The sequence below is a fragment of the Stenella coeruleoalba genome, assembly GCF_951394435.1.
Source record: "Stenella coeruleoalba genome assembly, chromosome: 2".
Lineage (NCBI taxonomy): Eukaryota > Metazoa > Chordata > Mammalia > Artiodactyla > Delphinidae > Stenella > Stenella coeruleoalba.
Window position 1 is genome coordinate 120,116,855 of NC_137147.1, and position 20,696 is coordinate 120,137,550.

General features: G+C 52.2%; 1 long non-coding RNA gene across 1 annotated transcript in view; it reads left to right on the forward strand.

Moving 5' to 3' along the window:
- The first annotated feature begins 10,546 nt into the window (after positions 1-10,546).
- LOC307182718 overlaps positions 10,547-20,696 on the forward strand; it is a 43,374-nt gene continuing 33,224 nt past the window's right edge. The window contains exon 1 of the long non-coding RNA XR_013827244.1: positions 10,547-10,684. This is a non-coding gene — a long non-coding RNA (uncharacterized lncRNA). The remainder of the gene's footprint in view (positions 10,685-20,696) is intronic.

The window sequence follows — 20,696 nt, forward strand, 5'->3', positions numbered from 1 at the left end:
GGAGCGAGCGGGACTATCCCACCCTGAGGCCAAAGCGTCTGTCTGCTTTGTGTTGAGGGAGCCCTGGCTCAGCTCTCTGGTTAACTGGTTTGGGGGGTGGGTGGGGGAGAGGATGCTTTAAAGGAGCTCGCGGGGTCCTGAAGTGCGGGGGCTTCCCTTCCCTCTCTCCCTAGTTTGCTCCAAAGAGTCTCAGTTGGAGAGGCCTGAAATAAAGTAAAGGAGGAGCTGGGGGGTGGGGACCGAAAAGGGTCAGCGGAGGCAGCACGAATATCCCTTGTGCTGTGGCAGAGAATACGAGCCCCCCACGCGGAAGGGGGGTGGGGTGCAGGGAAAGGGGAAGCCCAGGGAACTGCGAGGCGAGCCAGGACTTCTCCGCTCCGCAGCAGTCGGAGACTTCCCGCGGCTGCCGCCTTGCTCCCCACCAGGCAGCCCTGGCTAATAACGCCCAGGCTCTGTGTCCCCGCCCGCCCCATCTCTCCTAGCTCCATCCCTCTGCCTTACTAGCCCCCTCCCCACCTCTTCCTTCCTTCCTGCAAATGGGTGTTAACGTAGGTCTTTATGTTCTGTCTATAACTAGGATGTAATCACGCGCCCCATGCCTCTCTCTAAAAGCATTTAATAAATGTCTATTAAAGCGCTACATATGTAAGATGAATTTAGTGGCGCGGCTGCCTCCCTGAATCCGAACGGTAATGATGGATTTATCAACGGGGATTCGCCTTCAGCCCAGCAAGGGAGGTTTACTCAGCAAATATGTCGTTGAGCACCCACCCAAATACAACCATTTGACCCCCTGCAGGCGTTACCCACCTCACCCCTTCCGGCCCCTGCCTGGTGGGCCAGGGTTGCCCCGGGGCCAGCGACGGCCCGAGGACCAGAGGGGCACCGCCCCTCTCCTGGCCTCTCGCCCCCTCCTCTGCCTCCTCTCGGCCTGCGGGTCTCATCTTTTGGCGAGTGGGAGACCTGGCTTGAAGGTTTAGATGTGGGCAGTGGGTGATAGCAATATTAGAGCACATGACGAAGCGTGGGCTGTCTTGGTGTTGCCGACTCACATCAGTGGGCGCCTTCGCGCTCCTGTTGGTTTTTAGGGGGTAGCAGTTGTTCCTGAGAGTGGGCTCTTGAGCACTCAGGCTTTGACCAAATCTTAGGTTGTGAGATCCTCGCTGGGCCCCCAGCCCATCCCTGGGCAGCATTCTAGGCGAGATGGCTCGAGGACAGAGACCTCGGCCCCCAGGCCCTCCGAGGGCCCTAAGTGTGTCCAGAGTGGGTGCCTCTAGTGCCCACATTCTCCAGGCTCCCCGGACCCGGCCAAACCAAACTAGAGGCGGCTATTTTCCAAGGTTAGGGTGTAGCCCCCAAGGCAGAGGACAAAACTTCCAAGTCTCTTCCCCTAAACAGATCTGGCCTCTCTCCCACCTGCCCTGGCAGGGCCCACCGGCCATTTTAAAGTTTCTGTGGCTGTGGATTTTATAGAATTTGGTTTGGACTGTGATTATTAACGCGCACAAACCCCGGTGACCACCACTTCTTTCTTTTTGTCTTTTATCTTTCTTTGCGAGGGGGAGGAAAGTGCTGGCCTGTTCCGTCAAGCCCAGTTCGCATTTGCTTTGGCCTCTGATTTCTTTCTTCTTTGGAAATTTCATTGAGATGTCTCTGTACTTCGCTTGTCAGTTATCTTTGTTCCTTTTAAATAAAGGGCTTTTAAATGGACTTATTGCTCCCAGCGTGGGTTCCTCTCTCTAAATGTTAGAAAATTGTGCCATCTACCCGCTATGCTGAGTACTGTCACACTCGGAGACCTCGGGGACCTCCGGGCCGGCTTCAATGCAGCGGTGTCAGGGGCCGCGGGCGGCAGGAGGAGGGGTGGCTCACGTGGATTTTTTACAGATCTCCGCCTGCAGTCGGCCCGCGTGGCCACGGCAGGGCACGACCAGCAACGCGCGCAGCCGCCGGCTTGATGGCGGCCGCGAACTTGGCGGCTGCGGCTGATCCGGCACCACATCACAGGCGTGGCTGGGACTCTTCCCTTCTCAGAGATGCCCCGGGCCGCGAAGGGGAGCGCCGGGGCTGCTTTTAGACCCGAACAGCCGCTGGGGGTCGGGGATAACAGTGGACAATGTGGGGGGAGGCTACCAGGGAGGGGCCGAGGGGGGGACTTGGCCACGCCGCTTTGGAGCGCTCCTACCCGCCTCCAGCCCTGCTGTCTCCCTCGGGGAAGCCGGGCCGAGGCCTGCGGAGAGTCACAGCCGCCAACTGGCTTCCCAGCCTGGGTGAGCGAGAGGAGGGCTCGGGCCAGGCAGTTCGGTTGCAACTTTCAGCTCTGTCTTCTGGAAGGCCACAACTTGCTTTGCTTTAGGGGAGTGTAGTTTAGTTGGACCAAGTTTGAACGAATCAGAGGTCTGACGTGGGGTCTCCTCGCCCCGACCCCTTCTCTGCAAAACATCCCACCCGCAACCGCAGGTTCTTTTTGAATGAGTTAGAATGGATTAACAGTTCCGATTTTATTATGTGGCTACCCCTCTCAGATGCCTTTCTTTTTTTAAAAAACCCATTAAAAGTATTAGCTAAGATCTTCAAGTGTCATTTGGGTATTTATGCTTGTGTGTGGGAGGGGGTGGGGAAATCTCCGATACGGTTTATGACTTTTATTACATGTTTCACACTGTTCGAGAAATGGAGTTTTAAACAACATACAATTAAATCTATATTGCTCTTTGGAGAAGGGCCAAGGAACTCGACAGTCAATTAGTTTAGATCTTTTGATACTTGTTGCTAAAATCAAAGTGTGAAACTACAACCCCAATGTAGAGCTGCTTCCCCATTTTCCTAAGGTCGTGGAGCTACCACATAAGAAATGGCAGTGGCTTTTTTCCACCCCGGGTTGTTTTTCCTGATAATTCTGCACAGATTATTCTTTTAAAAAATCAGACTATTTTCTATGTTTTTCCCCCATTTCTCTCATCTCCTGACTTTATCAGCCCGATTTAGTTTTTAAAAATACATTTACTTTTAATTTGTATTATTTGAAAGTGAATTTTCCATTCACCCTCTCTCTCATCCCTCCTCTCCTTGCCTGACAGTAAGAAGGGAAGCCAGGTTGTTTAATAACCACAATAATACAGTGGTTTCCAGACAAAGGCAAAATTAAATTCCTTATAACCACAACAGGACGAGAATCGGGGATTCATTCTCCACCCCCACCCCCCCACCCCCGCTTTCTCTCATCTCTGTCTCTTTCAATAAGCAGTTTAGGAAATAATCTGCATTGAACAGAAACTGCTTCCTCCTTGAAAATGTCACCGTTCCCACCTCCCTGACTCTCTCTGGGCCAATCCCCTTGACTGCCTGGTGGCAGTCTGCCTGTCCTTGGCCCGAGCAGGGGCTGATGGGGGTGGGGGCGCCTATGGAGACAGAGCATCACGAGAAAGCGGTGGGGTCCAGCTCGCCTGTACCGGGCCGCTGAGGCAGGGCTGCTAGCAAGTTCCAAATAGGGGCTTGCGAATTGATTAGATAATTCTTACTTCCCCTCAGCATCTTCTCCCTATAGACACCCAGGTTTTCAAAATGAGGGGGAGGGGTCTGAGGTCTCATATCTGTCCCCCCATTTTCTTCTCCATTTTCCAGGCTGGGTTGCCCTTTCACCAGCTTCATCACTGATTTTAATACCCTGTGGCTTTGGGACTGAACAGGCCAGTCATTGAACTGTCATCTCCACCAGGTTAGAACATCCAGAACCTCCTCTCTTCTCCAAAAGAAAGGTTCTGAACCGAGTGAAGTGATTGGGTGGAATGTCATTAGCCTCTCTCCAGAAGCCTTCCTTTTCCTCCCAGGGAATGAGGACTCCCGGGTGGGGAGGAACTTTGCCTCCACCAGTGCTGTGGCCTTGCAGGGTCTGGGCCTCGAGTTTCCACCCCGTCTTGTGCCCATCCCTATGCTGTGGCCCTAATTGTAAGGAAGGTCTGGGAAACATTTTCTCTGCTAATTTTATATTTCCCCTTTCCCCCTTGCAACATTAAACATAATTTTGCGCTGTCACTGTCACTAAGATTGTGGTTTGTTGATGTCTCTACTTGGAAACATGACCCCTTCGCCTCCAACAGGGAGTCCTCCCTGTGCAGCTTCTGGGAGGCCCCTTCTCCATCCGGGACTTCAGGGTTTCTGGAAAACCCTGAGAGAGAGAGAGAGAGAGAGAGAGAGAGAGAGAGAGAGCGAGCACGGGAGAGAACTGCAACAAAGGCCAGAAGGGTCCCTACCAGAACCCCACAATCATTTCAAATCCCCTTTCCCTATGACAGCAGGGGCCAATGTGTTTTTGATGTGCGTTTGGTTGTTGGCTTGTTTGTTTAATAAAATCTGTGTGTGTGTGTGTGTGTGTGTGTTTTAATGTCTCAGTGTCTGTGATGTGTAACCATAGCCACTCCACTTTAAAAATTTCCCTTCAAATTTCTTTTTTGCTTGTTTGTTTTTGTGTCTGTCCTCTTCAACCTCTCTCTGTTCTTTATCCCCCCACGCCCATATATTTTCTTTGCCTAAGCAATAATCCCCTGGCCCAGTGACCACGTTCCTGGAGATAAAATCCATTTATCCCTTGTGTTGCTTCACCAACGCCCAGTTATCCGGGGCATTTGGTGACAGACTGGAGCAAGAGAGATGAAGATATTTTTTATTTTGCAGGCCCTGCTCCTTTCTTTAATGTGCCAGCCTGGAGGGGCTTGGGAGTTAAGCAAATGCACCAGGGTCTATGGGTTTGATCTCTGTGCCTGGTTGTGGTTCTGGTTGCTTCTCATCTGTTTTCCTTTTCTTTGGAAGAGCTGCTAGCTACTCTGCACTTTCCACAACAGTGTTTCAGAGCCTGTGTGCACCAAGGCTGGTGAGTTTCAGGGCGATTATCTCATTTCGCTGGTGCAGAGTGAAGCGGCTTGCAGCCCCTGGGTCAGGCATTCAGCGGAGGGCCCATGTCACAGACCCAACCCGAAGGTTAATTTTCCCTCATTAGCATGTCCATAGTTTGCTTCTAGCCCAGGATCTCAGGTCCTTGCTGTGTCACCTCCCTGCTCCCCTCTCAAAGTCCCTGGTATATTCTGTCTCTCTCCTGGACCCTTCTTCACAACCTTACATTCTGCCAGGTTCCTACTGGGTTCATAGACTCTAATCACTGAAAACCCATTTCATCAATTTTCAGTTTGTCTATTTTTATTCTAGAGCCTCTTTCCTCCATCCACCTCTCTCTCTCTCTTTCTCTCTCTCCTCCATGCACTTCATTTACAAAGTATTCTGCTTTATTTGAATTAGTTCACTTCTCCTCTTTTACTTTCTCTCCCCCCCCCACCCCTTATCCTTTGATTCACTGCTAGTAAAAGCAAAAGATACAAAATGGCCAAGTTCAGCTGCATGTGCGTGGGGGGAGCCAACCATCCCAGCCACCTAAAGTGAAGCTGGAGGTTTCTAATGACAGAAGAAACAACAAAGAAAAGAGAATTGCATTTGCAGCTTAAGTGGGGGCGAGTGTGTTTGTGTGTCTATATCTGTGTGTGTTTTTAAGATTTTTTTAAACTGCTTTTGTGCTGACTTGACAGAGGCGTTTGCCGAAGCTAGTCACAGTATAGGAACTTTGAGTTAACCTCTTATATCAAATGAATCTTCTCATTTAGAGACCAATACATCTCAATCTCTAGCTACGTTGTGTAGACCCAGCCTGAGCTCAATGATACAAGACTGGGGCTTATAATAAAGACCAGATAAAGTTTGCCAAAGTTATTTTTTCCCCTCCATCCTTTTTTAACTAATCTAAAAAATTCCCCCATCTAACAAATAAAAGTTCGAGGAAGTAGCAGCTTTTCCTCAGTGAGCAGAAGGTTGGGGATTTCTTTACCTTTTCACAGCAAGCCTGTTGACTGAAGTGGTTTTCCAAGCTCAGACGCTGAAATGATTTATAGTTTTTCAACGTCATTATTTTGGTGTGTTGTTTAGGTGGGGCTGAGACAATCTAATAATCAATGTAAGGCTGGGGGGAGGGGATTGCCTGTGACCAAGAGGAGAGTTAACACCAGAAACATGAAAGCCAGTCCGGTCTCCAGGGATGGAATTTGGGAAAGAGCCTGCACACGTCTGCTCCTGGGCTATAAAGAAATACATTGTTAACAACAACAAAACAGACAATGCCCTGAGCTCTGCCTTGATTCAGAGCTGAGCTACTTTCAAGATTTTTTAGCAGCACTGTTCATTTTGATGGGGTTTCTGGGCCATTTGAAATTCAACCTTTAGCCAGCCTGCTCATGGGGTATGGTTACAGAATTCATTTTCTGATTTACTACCCCTCCTCCTATATTTTCTTTATTTCCTGATGGCCTCCCATGAGGCTAATTTTTTTCCTTTCTTTTATATTTTCCAGTTTTGTTCTCCCCACAAACGACTCAGTGTTTTTCCTGTTTCTACTGATCACTCATTTGCTTCCTTTCTTTCCTTCCTCAAGAGACAGAGGAAAATAAAAAGCATGGGAGGGGGATTTCCAAATCGTTCCTCTCTAAGTGTTATTAATTACTGTTACAAGGCAGGCGATTCTTAACTAATAACAAAGTTGTAAATTATCCCTGACTTTCAAATATTTCTCATTTGTCAGCTCTGATTGACTTGATTAATATTCCGTTCTTTGAAATAATTTTAGCCACACTTACAATCAGCTCTACTCATGAAGCACTGAGCAGATCATCACCCCTGCACAGGACCCTGTCCCTCTGGTTTTACTTTTCAAGTGAAGTGTTGGTTTTCATCCTGAGGTCCATGATTCTGCCTGCAAAGCAGTGCTGGAAAGGCTCACGGGTAGTTAAACTGCAGAAATTGAGTGGATGGGGTACCTGCGTATGTTCAATGATTATATGTAATTTTGAAAACATTGTTGGGGAAATTAATTGTATTGAAAGAACCAAAAAACTTCATTTCCTAGGTCTCCTAAACATTTTTTTCCCCCCAGATTCAAGGCTGAAGGAATGGATGTTTAAAGGATGCCTAAACCCGGGACATTCACCCAAGCTAAGACCTATTTCTCCTTATTCTCCTCCATACCATTTCTAAGAAAGAGCTGGTCTACTCCTAGCTCACCTAATCAGAGATGGGAATTACTGATGGGGAAAAAAGGTGTATGTTGGGAGTGGGGGGCAGAAAAGGTCAAAAGGGCTCCCGGGACAGGAGCACTCTGAAAACCCCACCTTTGGGAAAGGGGGGTTATATTTTCCAAAGGTCTTTTTCCCTTGCACCATCATATCCAGAATGCGATTTTTGAAGCTATCAATACCTGCTGCCTCCAATACCTCTGGAGTTTTAATCTTAATTATATTATTAAGTGAAGTACTGTGCTGTCAAGGAATTGAACATGATTTATGACGTCTGCCTATTAAAGAATCGATTGTGAATATCGCTACCATCATCTGTCAATATTCTTAGGCCGGGGGTATTTCTCGCTCCACGGTTGTTATTTGTAATACCGAAATGATAGACTGCAGGATAAGGCTATTTCTTCTTCGCAGGACTAGCTTTCCAGGTGCGGCGGGGAGTGAGCGTGCGGAGACAGGAAACTCCGCGCGGCCCACCACTTCTCTCACCCAGGGAGAGTTTTAAGTGTTTTTTTTTTTTTTTTTTTTCTTAATGTGAAAACCAGTGAATTCTCCTTCGGGCGCGTAGTAGAAGAAGGAAAGCCAGAGTCGTTTTTAGGGAAAGAAATAACCTCTGCAGGTCGATATCAGGAGCGAGCATTTCCGAGCTGCCAGGTGATTTGCAATGAGACCAGAAGCAAAAAAACAGCGACGAGGGAGCCCCTTTATAGGAGAATGGCTGGATGGGGGCTGGTGGAGCGGGCTAGGGCAGATACCCGGGTCGTGGCTATGCCCTTGGACTCGGAGGTGTTCAATTCCTGGGATCAATCAAGGCTCTCTACTACGAGCCACCCCTACCACGACACTTCCACCTGCTCCCGGATGCTCTGCATAGGTGGAGGCGGGTGCGAAACGCGCAGCGGCTGAGCCCGGAGGAGCCTGAGCGCGGAGGCCTTTTGTCTCCAGACAGAGAGCAGCGCCTGCTTTTTTCCACCCTCGCGGGGCACGGCACGGGGTCATCGGCGAGTCTCAGCCCCTGTTTTAGGGGGATGGGAGGGAGAGGCCATGCATGGCGCCAAAGTCCGGTTCCCGGAGAGGCCTCGGAGCGGAGGCTGGAGCACCCGTGCGGCGTGGGGCGTGGAGAGCAGCCCGAGCGCGGCCAGGGGGCGGCACGGCCTGCGCCCCGTTCCTGCCCTGGGGCCCGCACCGGGCCGCGAGGGCTGCGGAGGCCCCGGAGCCGGTGCAGTGTCCCCGGCCCCGCGAGGGAGGCGCACCTCGCCTGGAGCAGCGCCGCCGCGCCCTGGGCCTGGGCGGGAGGAGGAAGCGCGGAACACGGGGCCTCGGGCTTGGCTGTGGGCCTGGTCTCGGCGGGCCCAGCACTCGCCCTGACCCTCGCCTGGCCTTCGCCGTCCTCACGGCCCAGTCGACTTGCCTCCAGAGTTCCAGCGGGAACAAATGAGCACATCACTGAAACTGTTGGTATTCCTTTTCCCCGGCCAGAGATTTGGGGCCCACACCGTGCGTGGCCACGCGGGGCAGGCCGGATATGGGAAGAGGACCACAGACAGGGAGGGAGGATGCCATGACCCGGCTCCTGGCAGCCCGCAGTGCCCCCTTCTCACCGGGCAGAAAACGGATTGCGGGGCAGAAACCTCTATCCTCAGCCATGGGATCCCACCTAACTGGCTACCTGCCTGCTCCCTCCCGGCTTCCCTGCTCTGAGGCCTACCCTTGGCCACGATGGTGTATCCTCGGCCAAGGGTAGGCCTCCCTGGGGGGATGGACACGATGTCTGGTACATAGTAAGCACTCAATAAATGTTAGCTGTGGTTCTTATTATGAGGCTCATCCGGTTTCCTCCGTGAGCATCTCCTCTCTCCTACACGTTGATCCCAGATCAACCACCGCATAGCTGCGGTCCCCAAGCCCCCAACACGTGCCTAGGTGTCCACCAGCTGCTTCTGCCCCCTCTAAGCCCCAAAGGCACAGCCCTCCACCCCTAACATACAGGGAGAAAACCCGAGGCCCCTGCCCTTCCTCCCCCAGCGTGTTTGTTCAGGCCTGGACCACTGTGAATGGAAGACACGGAGGCCTGAAGCAAGTGTTAGCAGGTTTCTAATGCGCCCTGCCCCGGTCAGCGCCAAGGGAAGGGAATGTCTGTTAAATAAGAACTTCCTGGGAAAGGGGGTAGTGGTTTGTTTTTTGAAAGCAAACAAGAAAAAAGAAAAGACACTTCAGTGTGGGGTTTGGGAGGAGCAAGGGCAGGCCGAGACAGGGGGAGCAATAGTAGCTGGGTCAGAAGCATCGGAATGACACCTTTTTCTTCCAGAAACAAGTTCTTGGGTAAGCCTTTAATCGGCCTAGGCCGAGGGGAATAAGTTGTCATAGACAGGCCACTAAATATACATAGGACGCCTTGAGGCCGGAATTTATCTTAAGACCTCAAATAAATATCACCCCGCCTTCTAGATTCTTCTTATTATCAGTAATACTCCGAATATTGTCGTTATTGTTTTGCAAACGACGTTTCGGTCCCGGACAGCCCCTGAATCCTCAGCAGGAGCCACGCCCAGGACGGCGATCACCTGCAGCGCTGGGGCTGGGACTTTGCCCCCATCATCGTCCCTGCCCTCCTCCCCACTCCCCTTAGGCTGATTGATATTCTTGGATGTGGACCCCTTTGAAAAGGACAAATGTCAATACAGACCATCCATCCCCTCTTGCTTTCTAATTGTGTGTCGGAGCGAGGAGGGACCCAGGCGCAGGCCCAGCGGCGCGTGTTACGCGGCCTGCGTTGTACTGTAATCACCAAAACCTTGGCCTAATTTACAGCTAATAGATCTCGAGCTAGGGAGTCGGGAAGAAATCAGTGGCCCAAGGAGCTGATTTAAGCTTTGGAAGGATCGGAAATTAAGAGACTGGAAGGAGGATGTGATTCATATTATTCTCTCCCCCTCCCCCTCCCACACAGGACCAGGCGTCTCCCGGCTCGGCTTTTGGGGATGCAGCCCTTAGCTCTCCGCGGCCTGTGTCCCTGTCGCTCGCTTCCCTCGATCGGGACCACTGTGCGTCTGGGGCGCCCTTCCGTGCGCTCAGACCCCGCGCCCTCCGCCTGGCTTCTCCCAGCCCCCGAGAGGAGGCGCTGGCGCCCGGGTCGGCCTCTGATCCCTCCCAGCCGGCGTCCCGGAGCCCCCATTCACAAAGCCCCGCTTGGAGGAGACGACACACACACGCACACACACACACACGCACGCACACGCACACGCACACAGCGAAGAGGGGAGCTTGATCTTGTCTCATTGGTGTCTCGGGCCTGAAAGGAAAATCGTTTGGGTAAACAGCCAAGCTTCCAGGCTTAACGCCCGGCTCCCGCCTCCGCCCCCTCCCCCTCCCCCCTCCGCCTCCCCCACTCCCCTTCCACCCCACCCGCCACCCACACTCCGCGCCGCAGCCGGGCCCCGAGCGAGCTCCGCGCGGCGGGCCGGGAGCCCAGGGCTCCCGGGTTCAAAGGGCCGCGGCCCTGAGGGGATGCCCTTCTCGCTGTGCCCCGGGGGGCAGAAGCAGACTGCAGGGCGGTGGGACCGGCCCGGGCCACGGTAGGAACCGCGAAACCTCCCGCTTCCCTAAATAGAGCTGGTCCCGCGGGAGGGCGCCGGGGAGTTCGGAGCCCGGAGGGACCTTTTCGCCAAGACCAAGCGGAGGCCGACCCCCGGGCCCAAGCTGGGCCTGGGCGGCCCCGGCGGGTACCCTGAGCCCCGGCAGGCGTTCCCAGGCAGGTGTGCAAGTGTGTGCACGACCGCGGGCGGGGGCGGTGACCCTCTGCAGGCCGCGTGGCGCTCCGCACACCCCGGGGTGATTACCGGGTCCCCACCTCCCTCCAAACGGGGCGGCTCCTGGAAAAGCCTTTAATCTGATATGAAGCGTTTTCCGAAGTTAGATTCTTTCCGAAAGGAGAGTTCTTCACTTAACTGACTGTAAACATAATGAATAGTTATTAACATGCAAAAAAAAAAAAAAAGCAACCTTTGTGGTGTTTAAAAGGTTACTGCTCTCTCCCTAGCTCATACTCTCAAGCATGGAAAGAACCTTGAAATCTGAAAATATTCTGATTAGATTATTAGACTTGATTATACGGTGACCCCCCCTTCTTCTAATGAAATTCCTCTCTCTTCTCCTTTCCTCTCTCTCTTGTTCTCTCTCTCTCTTTCTCCTTCTCCCAGTCTCAATCTTGCTCTAATCCAGGAGTCATTAGCAACACCCTCTGGCTACATGTTTTGCATCAGTGAAACATTGTGACATAGTTGTAATACAAACTCTGTCGCCTTGCACTGCATCTTGCGGTAGGAAGTGTAATAGCAATAAAAATCATTTTTCATCTCTAGGCATTATTCGGTGGAAAAAACAAACCCCAGAAAATCTTAATGTGAGAAGTGGAGGGGGTGGAGGAGAGAGAAATGAAAGGAGGGAAGAGAAGGAGGGAGGGAGAAAGAGAGAGAGAAGAAAAACCTTTCCAATTTAGACTGCTCGAAACTAGAGACACATCGATTCAAGCATATTATTTTCTCTGCTTTCCTCTTCTCTGGTTTTGTCCCTGGTCCCCATGGCTGTCCCTCAGTGGACCCCTGGACCCTCTCAGGAATTGCCTCTTAGTTCCCAGGATATCTCAGCAACTCCCTTCTCCCCCAGCACAGCATCCCTTTGGGCGAGAAAGCCCCAGGACTCCCAGGGTCTGGGCCACCCCTTCTCAACTGTCTGGGGTGAGGAATCCTTATTCAAATCCTGCTAAGAAATTGGGGCCTCTTTCCTGTATTGTATCTCAGGAATGTTTCCTTGCCTGATGAAGAAGGGACAAACCACCCAGCAAGCCAACCTGTCTATTTTCCTGACGCAGCCCTATAATTTCTGAGCAAGGGCTCTCTGAGAGCCTCCTAATCTTCAGTGAGGAGTACTGCCTCCTTTGCCTGCTGGCCCTTTGGGAACTCACCCTGCCAACTTAGGGAGGGCAGAGTTTCAGAGAAATGGTCTCTATGTTGGATTTGCTTAGGCAGGGAAATGCAGGGGCTTACACACCACCACGTGCACACTCCCCCACCCCGCCCACACCATAGTTCCCAGTTCAGCAATCATTCCATATGGGATCCGCCGAGTTCCTTTAAACAAAAACAAACTTGCGTCAAAACTAAATTAGAAAAAGTTTCTGTACCTGCCTGAAAACAAAGAAAACACACAAATTTTATCAACATAAGGTATACACTCTATTTTTAACAGGAAAAATCTTTTTTGTGTGTGAAAATATTTTACTATAACCCTATCTCTGGGACAGTGCACTTTGAAAACAAATTGAACAAATTCACATATGAGTTAAATTTTCTGTATATTTTTAGTTTTGTGGGCTTAAGAGTAGGGCAAAACTCCTAAGTTACCAACTGGATAAAATAGGGTCAAACTTGCACCTTAGAGAGAAATGCTGTGTGATTTGTAACTCTTGCCGTTCCTGTTTTCACTGGCCCACAGGTGTACAAGTTAGGGGCTGCATTTTGTGGTTATTTTGTCAGCAGAGCCAAGGGCTGCAGGGAACAAGTCCCAGTAGGCTGGCGACTGGCATGGCGCAGCCCCCCTGATGTCCGTCTGATCAGAATGAGTGGATTTCGGTGGAACTCGTAATTGGGAAGGGATGACTTCATAAGCACCCGCCTCATGGGAGATATCTGCATTGGCCACAGCTGAGTGGCCCGAAACACACGGCGGCCCCAACCCGTGGCAACCCGTGGCCTCCGAGAGGACATCGCTCATTTATTTTATCTTTTCTATGAAAGCAGCATCACAATTTAGACTTGGAGATATTGTACTTATATATTTGTTCCTCTTTCTCCTGTTATTTGCCCTTTATCCCAGTGCAGACATTACGGGATATGTCGGTCACAGATCACGGGTTTTAATTGGTGGGAAGAAGGCCTGCGCGTTTCGGCTTCTCTTAAGGTTTAGATGAAGGAAAAACTCCGGTGACGGTCAAGTTAGGCAGGAGGCTGGGCGGCATGTCCGCGTAATTCCAGTTTCTGCAGCGAGGTGGCGCTCCAGGGTACGGCAGCGCGCCGGGCTGTCCGGCGCCGAGCGGCGTGGCCGCGTTCCCGCAGTGAGTCGGCGGCCACCGAGCATCGTTCACGCCGGCTTCCTTTCGCCTCGGCGTCAAAAGTCGGGGAGCGCTCAGACCCGCTAGGCCGACCTGTCCTCGGGGTGGGCGAAGGCCCGAGGCCACGACGGGGAAGCTGGCGGCGGCAGGGAACGCGGCGGGACCCAGGCCGGGGCACATTCCGGGCGCCTTGGCTCCGGGGAATCTCTGAAGTCCGTATTCGCGGTGGGACCCGGGCGGGGCCGGTGCAAGGGTGCGGGGCCCGCAAAGCCCGGGGACCACGCGCGGGGTCAGCCTTGGTCCAGTCGTGGAAGGCCGAACCCAAACACACCGAAGGAGTCGCCCAGCTCCTTCTCCCCGGGCTCGGGAGACTTCGCTTCTTTTTTCTCTCCCCCTGCTTTTTTTAAAATTAATATAAAATAAAGGAAAGAAAATCTAATGCATTCGTTATTGGTTTGTCCCCAAACTAGGTAGTTTTCCAGTTTGATAGGTTTTTCTTTTTCCTTTCCTTTCCTTCTCATTCTTTACATTTTTCCCTTTCGTCCCCCCCCCCCCGTTTTTCTTTCTTTTCTTTCTTTATTCTTTTTAAAACCTACTTCTGAGAGCTGGTACCTTGTGGGTGGGTGAGTGAGAGAGAGGAAGAGAGAGAGAGAGAGATTAACACCAGCCCTGGAATACCCAGAATTGGGCAAATGGCAGCGAAATTGAAGAAGAAACTATTTTGATTTATTGAACTACTTCCATACATGCGATTTCATTTTCACACAATTGCCTTCCGTGGGTATCTCACAAGCTCTAAGTCAAAGACGACTGGGAGGAAATGCTTTTCACCCTGTCACTCTCAACTTGTGGTTGTTGGGCCCATTACGACCAGTTTGGAAAAAATACTAGAAATAATAATACTAATAAATAGTCACGATGAACAGCATTTCCATCCTGCATGAACTTTCTCCTACGTAGCTCTGTGCCTGGATCTCTGGGACCCGGGCGACACGCGCAGCCATTTAGGCTGGGCCCTCTTTTCAACAGTTTGATCCACTGGAGGGCCCTGCCTCGAGAGCTGCCCCCTTACCCGGTGGCTTTGGGTGCCCGGCCTGGGCCCTGGCCGCCACCGGGAAGCTTTCCTGAGGCTGCACCCGGTCACTGACTTGTCACCAGCTGCACTTCTTCTTTTAGTCCGTACTTTTGGCCACCTCACCTTCCTTGAAGTTTCCTGGTATAAACGCAGGAAATTTCGGCATTAGGAGTCTGCAGAAACTCAGAGGGTCAGGTCATGAGGAATGTTAACGTGGCGACCAAGGATTATAAACATGATCTAAAAGTCTCTTCCAATTCATTTCTTCAAGTATTTATTTGAGTTAAGCGATGAAAAGTGACAGTTGTGAAATAGACAGCTTTTAAAAGTAATGAAGTCAGATGAGGATTTAACCTGTCGATTGCTATAAATCAACTTTGAAAAAGACAAATTAAGAATATTACTTGGGCGCCTAACCGCCAGCATTCGCTGTGCGGGCTGCAGACCCTGAAATCTGCTTGCTATTGCCCTGGGAGCAGCGGCCCCGCAAGGCTCTGAGATTGGAGCTTGGCCCTTGGGTGACTGAGCGGTCCTGGGACTTGCGCTGCCTGAACATGACATTTTGGCAGAGGTGGGTGTCCACTTCCCCTCGGACTTGGGCAGATTTGGGCCACCGCAGTGTGTCTTGGGCAGGTGACCCCAGCCCTCAGCACAGCTGGAAGTTCAGAGGGGCCGCCACCCACAGTAAATGCCATGATATAGATGGGCGCTTAGCCCAGCTCCCCGCCCAGCTGAGGGTGCCAACTTCCTCCAGCCGAGCGGAGAAAGACCGGGGCCTGCCTGACCCCCAACCCTGGCCTGCCTTAACTAACCCTTTGGAAATGGCGGCAGAGGCAGGGAGGAAGGTGAGGAAGAAGAGCAGGAAACTAAATTTCCCAGGGGCCCAGGGATCCTGGGGGTGGGGTGGGGAGGGGAGGGGAGGGAGGTGCTTCGGGTTCTCAGTGACATCAAATGGCCTTATCTACAAGGGAACCCAGAAAAGAAAGGGACCGAGACAGGCATCCGGAGGTCTTGTGATGGGGAGAACGATCTTAGTTCTCCACCTGCCCCAGTCAAGGGGTTCAGATATGGCTTCTAAGGAAGGTGAACTGGTGGGGTGTTTTGAAATAAACTGGACACAATTTCTTGGAGATCTTAAGTTTCCCACAACTGCAATTTTAGTCAAAGCCAGGCTTGGGGGGACAGTCCCCTTCCCAGTGACTTCACCCCCAGGTCCCCATCCCACCCCAAGTCTGAAGGAGCATGCCCGGAGCTTCTGGCCCTCTGGGTTAGCTAGGGTCTCTTTCCTCCAACACTTCTCCCAGATGAGGAGGGCATAGAGGTTCCCCCCTTTTCCTTTGCCCCTCTCCGACGTTGCTTCTTGGAGAAGTCGGGCATCCGATATCCTCCCGGGAGAGGCGCCGCTCTGCTGGAGCACCAGCAACAGGTCCTATGCACTTTATCCCCTGAGTCCTCCACCTCTTTCCCTCTCCATCCTCACTTCTTGGGTCAACTGAGAAGAGGGAGTACCTCTCTTTTGCTCTGTCCTGGGACCACCGAGCGCAACCCAAGGAAAGTGAGGAGACGGCGCCCGAGTTTGGGGGCAAGTGCCAGGCCACTTGGCTCTTAGAGACGTTCTGTTGCCCCCGCCTTAGCCCTGCTCTGAATTCTGACTCTAGGCTGGAGGCTGTGACTCAGAGGACTGAGGATGAGACCCAGGAGAAAGTGATTGGGAGAGAGCGCGAAGAGGACCACACCCTCCCCAGGGACAGTCACTAGCGACGTGGGGGCAAGTTGGGCTGGTGGCTCCACTCGGCCCATCGTGGCCTGCGACGCCACCTCGCGGCCTGGGGGCCTGCTGCCGACCTCGTGCAGCGTCCTCTCCCCCTTCAGGTCGATTTCCCTTCTCTACAGACCGCGACTCGGGGAAGGAGGCGCCCCACCCGGGCGCACAGGGCTCCCGCACTTCCCGCGCCCAGCCCGCCCTCCGGGTCAGCCGGGCTGGAACCCGGCGGCTGGGACCCCGCCGTCGGCTGCGCGGCCACCACCCTCCGCCCGCCCCGCTGGCGCCAGGGTTCCCAGTGTCCCAGGCTGGGGCATGAGGGGCACAGGGCACGTCCGGACCCGCCGGGGTGGAGGGTGGAGAGCGGGGACGGCAACTTCCAGTTTCCGGCCGGGCGGAGGGAAACTCGTCGGAGGGGGCAGGTAGAGACTCCTCCTCCACTCCGCCCCGAGGCAGCCGGACGCGGCGAGCAGCGCTTCTCCGCCCGCCCGAGCGTTTCCATAAATCAGGCTGCTGGCAGGCTGCTAATTAGCTCAGGCCGAAAAGAATAGGAAGAGGGAGAGTCCAGTAGCGCTCGCTGGGGTGGGGTGGGAGCTCAGTAGGTGGGAGATCAGAATTTCCCGGGGACCAACAGGAGAGTCCTTGGGACACGTCAGCAGCCCCCGCGGAGGCCACTGCAGGTCACTCCCTCCGCCCCCCACCCCCAGCCAAGGCCTCCAAGCTGGGCCTCCAGATCACCAGCCCCCAGCACTGAGCGCACCTCGATGTTCGACCCGGCCCGCCCACCCACGCCGACTCCCCCTCTACCCCTCGCTGAGCCAGCCCCGCGCTAATTAACTCTCCCCTCACCCCCTGCAATATCGCAGGACTTTCACAACTCATCCCCGAATGTTTCCTCAAGGAGGGTCAGTCACCTCAAGGCTTTTGGAATAACGGGGTTCTCCCAGGGATGGAGGATGGTGTGGGATAGGATGTTGTAAACCTGTTCTTCCTCGCCCAATGAAAAGGCTAGACGGGTCATTCAAGATTAGAAATAACAGTAAAGTTGGATTATTGATTTCCATGTAAATCCAGAGCAGAGGACGCAGCGAGTGAGAGCAATTACTGTTTATTTTCTCTCTTTTCCTCCACTACCCTTCTCCCGGTCCGCCTGGCTCTGGTCCCCCCGCCACCCCCCCCCCCAGTCCTCCCCGCCCTCCGCCGGGAAGGGACTCTGCGATGACATCACCGCGGAGACGCGCGGCCTCCCCGCCCCCGGCCCCGGGACCCCAGAGCGGAGATTGACAGGTGTCGCTCGCAAGGACAATGCTTTCCAGGTGTCACCATCACAGTCTCAGCCCTCTCAACCTGCCCTTTCTACCCCCTTCACTTCCAACTCTGCTGCCCCTCTATTTCTCCTCAGAGAGAAGCCCTCTCATCCGCCCCCCCCCCCCCCCCCCCGCTCCAGCTCCTCGCATCTGGGCAACGGGGCCCGGGTCTGGAGATGCGGGCAGGGGTGGCGGGGTCTCTGCCTGCTGCCTGCCGCGGGGCGGCTGGGAGATGCCAAGACCATCAGTAAGGGGCCAGGCGGCGATAGCCCGAGTGGGCAAAGAGGGAACGTGTGTGTATTTTAAAGGAACCAGAGCGGTCTCTGGACTTCCCTGCCTTCGCTCTCCATCCTCTCCCCCACCCCGACAGACACACACACATAATATAACAGACGCGAAGATAATCCTGCCATCTGGCAAATCCCAAATTTGGCGACCAAGCTCTGAAAGCCACGGCGAAGTGTCATCCTGGGAGTAGATGCCTAGTCCTGCCCGGCTCTCCGGAGCTGGGACGAGGGCTCTGAGGTCTGCGCCTGCACCTGCCCGTACCTCGGCTGGATCCTCTATCCCTGCCCGGACCCCACAGATTTTGTGAAGTTTTCCTTCCTCAGTGGACAGAGGCTCTGGGGGTCGGGAATGAGGACGCAGGAATTTTGCCCCCCCCCCCCCCCCAGTTCCCACCAATACTGCTTCAATGAGCTAAAACCCAAATTCGGCTTCATTATGTAACACCAAATGTAATTTATAGCTGGGCAGCCAGTCGGCGGCGATTTAGATCATTTGGTGATAAGGATCACACTTATTAGATTTCTTCAAAGCCGATGGGGGTTTTCTTTTTTTTTTTAAAGGAGGGCATTTGTGCTAAATTGCCCAGTGCTGGTGTGATAACTGTCAAAAGTTTGACATCAAAAGAGCTAATATTATTCAGTTACTAGAGAAGCTGTCTGTCTAAATAAGAATATCTTAATTACTGCATGACAAAGGTAGGAAGGGGTCGGATCTGAAAAGGGGAGAGGCATTCAGCCACTCCTTTTGATGCTCTATCTATATTAGACCAATGTGCCGCTCTTAATCAGGCCTAGTCCGATTTCTTCTCCTCTCCCCGTCGGTCCTCTGAACTTTATAACTATATGTAAACACGTTGTCAGTGGGGACATAATCTCAGGTTCTTATTAGAAGAAATTTCCATCCTTTCCCGTTCTAGATTAGCAGTGGAGTCCCTCCATCAATGAAGGGACTAAGGTTTCGTGGACAATAATGTGGCAATTGTTGATGGTTTGTGACCCATAAAATGTGGAGGTGACTGTTCTGGCTTTGGTATGTAATTATGCAAAACACTTACCATAAAGGCTTGCCATTCGATCTAATGGCAGTCCCTGCGGTCTATTTCAAAAAGGGAGGGTCTATGTACAGAGAGAGAAAAGTAACATTTGTTTTAACACAGGTTTTATGGGGGGGATAGATAAATACAAACACATCGCAACGCCGCCCAAAGTATTTTTTCGAGTCAAATTAAAATAATTACGAGGGGATTTAATAAGTTAATCATAGCAACACGGCCCATCCAAACACAGAGGGAGGGTCGTTCAGGCTTCAGCCCACCACCTCCCCGACCTGGGACTGGGTTTGTGGGTGGCGATTCACCTCCTGCTCATGCAGGGTGGTGTGCAACTCTGTCTCAGCTCAGTCCACCTGGGCGACTGGCTAGGATCTAAAGCTCAGTCTGGGGCTGAGATTGGGGGAGGGGTGGGCTAAGTCCCCACCCCCAAATCTTTTCCACAGAATTATTTGACAGAAGGCATTTTAATAAACCAGTTCTCTCCCAAGAAGCCCTCCCCCACATTCCCTTTGCCTCTAGTGCCCTCAAGCCCCCAGGATTTAGGGGCCCACAGAAAGGCTGGTGGCAGGGGATGCCGGGGCAGGAAGGGGTGCCCGGCTGATTTGGGTAAGATGTCTAAACGCAGCGTCCAAGCTCAGGGTCGTCAGCTCGGGGGCCGACTTCCAGCAGCTAAAGCAGCACCTTTCCAAGCCACCTGAGGGTTTTTCTTTTCTTTCTTTCTTTCTTTCTTTCTTTCTTTCTTTCTTTCTTTCTTTCTTTCTTTCTTTCTTTCTTTCTTTCTCTCTTTCTTTCTTTCTTTTCTTTCTTTCTTTCTTTCATAATAGAAGGAATTAAAAAGGGCTTGAAGGAGGAGAGGTGGAATGAGATGGGAGGGTGGTCACCGGTCCCGACCCAGCCCTAGCCGCTGGCTAAAAAGCAAGCGTTTCTCTGTAATACCACGGGCCCCCACCCTGCCTGGAGAGGAACCCCCCGCACTCGGATCGGCTCTGCGTCCAGCTCGGCGGCCTCGCTGCCCGCCGCGCAGTGACGTTGCAGTGTGAGCCCGGCAGAGGCAGGCAACAGGGGATTTTTTCAAGGGGAAATGATGATTAAAAGGGAGAATCATCTAAATATCAAAGTGACATATGGGGAGACCTGGAAAAAATATTTAAGCTATTGAAAAGCAAATAAAGAAGCAGGCACTTAGGCTGGGAAATTAAATGTTATGTTTAAGATGGTGCTTTTGTGCGGGCTTGAAGATTTCCGATTCATGTACACATAATAAACACTCAGGTTTGTCATCTGGAGGTGCAAATCTGAAAGATATTCCAACAAATGAAGTGCTGGCAGAGAGAGGAATAAAGAGATCGGCGCCTGTCAGGGGTCAGGCAGCCTGAGATTGCTTCTAGAGATCTTTTGAAAATTTCACACGATTGAAGGCTTAGGGGCTTCACTGTGCTTGCATTTCAAACTCAGATCAGTGGGATCACAATCAAAAATAGAGGTCTGGAAAATTTTGATGCAAAGATGGCCACGGGCTGCAGCATTTCGCTCACTAGCTCACTCTCTCTCTCCTTTTTTTTTTTTTTTTTTCTTTCCAAGACAGACACCCTGACATGGCTGTGATCCTTTGGATGACAGAGTTGTCAGAAAAGAAAGAGAAAATTGCATCTTGTCTCGTAACTTCCTTTCAGTCAAAGGAATTTAGGATCTTATTTCCAATAACAGAGAAAAATGATTATTTTCTGGCAGGCAAAGGACTCTAGCTCAGAAGAGTTTTGGATTTCATGATTAGTTATTTACTCCTAGACATTTAGGTCTGGGGTCTCCTCTTCATTTATCCAGAGTATTAAGATGATTTCTCATTCAGCTTGTGTTCCTACATTATATTAAAATTTCTTACCACTGTCAATCTTATGCAAGTTCGGGTGGATAAACAAAAGTATATACTTACACATACATATGTATATGCACACACAACTGTAATTGTTAAACCTGGAGACTGGCCTAGCTGCT